This window comes from Myotis brandtii, unplaced genomic scaffold (assembly GCF_000412655.1).
Source record: "Myotis brandtii unplaced genomic scaffold, ASM41265v1 scaffold259, whole genome shotgun sequence".
Taxonomy (NCBI): Eukaryota; Metazoa; Chordata; class Mammalia; order Chiroptera; family Vespertilionidae; genus Myotis; species Myotis brandtii.
Genome location: NW_005359840.1, coordinates 415,739 through 417,415, shown reverse-complemented (window position 1 = coordinate 417,415; position 1,677 = coordinate 415,739).

The following is a 1,677-nucleotide window of genomic DNA, read 5'->3' as shown; positions in this document are numbered from 1 at the left end:
GGGGGTCCCCACTGGGGTGCCTGGCCAGTCTGGGTGAGGGGCTGAGGGCCATTTTCAGGCAGGCAGTTGACTGAAGCTCCCAACCTCTCTTTTATTTCTTTTTTCTTTTTTATTCTGGGATTTATTTACCTTCTATGGCTGTCACTGGGGCTGAGAGCCGTCTTTAGCTCTGAGGCTCGGCTTCAGCTCTGAGACCTCGGCTGCTGAAAACAGGTTTCTGGACTTTGTTTACCTTCTGTATTTGAAACTTTGTTGTGACTCCAGCTCTGAGATCCCGGCTGACTGAAGGCAGGTTTCTGGGGTTTGGTTTAGCTTCTATATTTGTAACAATGTTTCTTAGAGAGCAGCTGAGAGGCCGGCAGCGGCAGGCGGGGAACCTTAACTTCCTCCATCACTGGAGCAAGCAAGCCTCCCTGTTCGTGTCAGCTGCCTGGCTGCCGGCCACCATCTTGGTTGGCAGTTAATTTGAATAGCTCACTGATTAGCCAATGGGAATGGTACCGAAGTTATGGCTAATTACCATATTTCTCTTTTATTAGATAGGACTAGTAGCCGGTGCACAAAAATTTGTGCACTCAGGGGTGAGGGTGAGGGGTGGGGCCAGAACCCTCAGCCCGACCTGCACCCTCTGTCATGTTCCGGGACCCTGGCCACTCCTGGCCTAGGCACAGGCCTACAGGATTGGGCAGCCTGGCTCCTGAGGCCCCATTTTATCAAGAGAACAAAGTTGGCATTAGTTACAGCCCTCACCAAACCCAGTACACTGCATCTGTGCATACAACTGCCTCGTTTATCTGCCTGCTTCACCCGACTGAATTACTGACATCTTGAGGACATAGCTCTCTCTTATCCTGCTTCACCTTCAGTGCCTGGCCTGGTGCCATGGACCTGAGAGGGTTTGCTGAGTGAGTGAATGAATGAGTGAGTGAGTGAATGAATGAGCAAGCAGCTACCAGTGGGGATAGTTCGCACTCTGGTCTGGGCAGCCTGACGCAAACCCCGGGAAGTTCCCGCCCTGCTCCCAGCGGCCCCACTCCCCTTTGCCGGCTGCGTAGTTCGCGCAGGGCAAAGGCGGCCCGGGTGTGTGTTTTGGTAGATCAGTGCATGCATTATCACCTGTCAGCCGGGGATCCCCCCCCCGAGGGCCATTTGTGGGCGTGGCCAGTGGCAGATTGGTGCATTATCACCTGTCAGCCGGGGATCCCCCCCCCGAGGGCCATTTGTGGGCGTGGCCAGTGGCAGATCGGTGCATTAGCATCTGTCAGCCGGGGATCCCCCAGGAAGGCCGTTTGTGGGCATGGCCAGTGGCAGATGGGTGCATTAGCACCTGTCAGGCGGGGATCCCCACAGGAGGGCCATTTGTGGGCGTGGCCGGTGGCCAATTGCTGCGGTCCCGCCGCTAGCCCTGGGTCTGTTCCCGTACGGGCCGCCTGCTGCCCGGGTCACAAATAGCAGGCCCGGATGGCAGCGGGGCAGGCGGGATGGTGCTGTCCCGCCCTGCCTGCCATATTCAAATTAGCTGCCATCTTTGTTGGCGGTTAACCGCCATCTTGGCTGGCAGTTAATTTGCATATCGCCCTGATTAGCCAATGGGAAGTGTGTTGGAGGTACGGTTAATTACCATGTTTGTCTATTATTAGATAGGACTAGAGGCCCGGTGCACAAAAATTTGTGCAC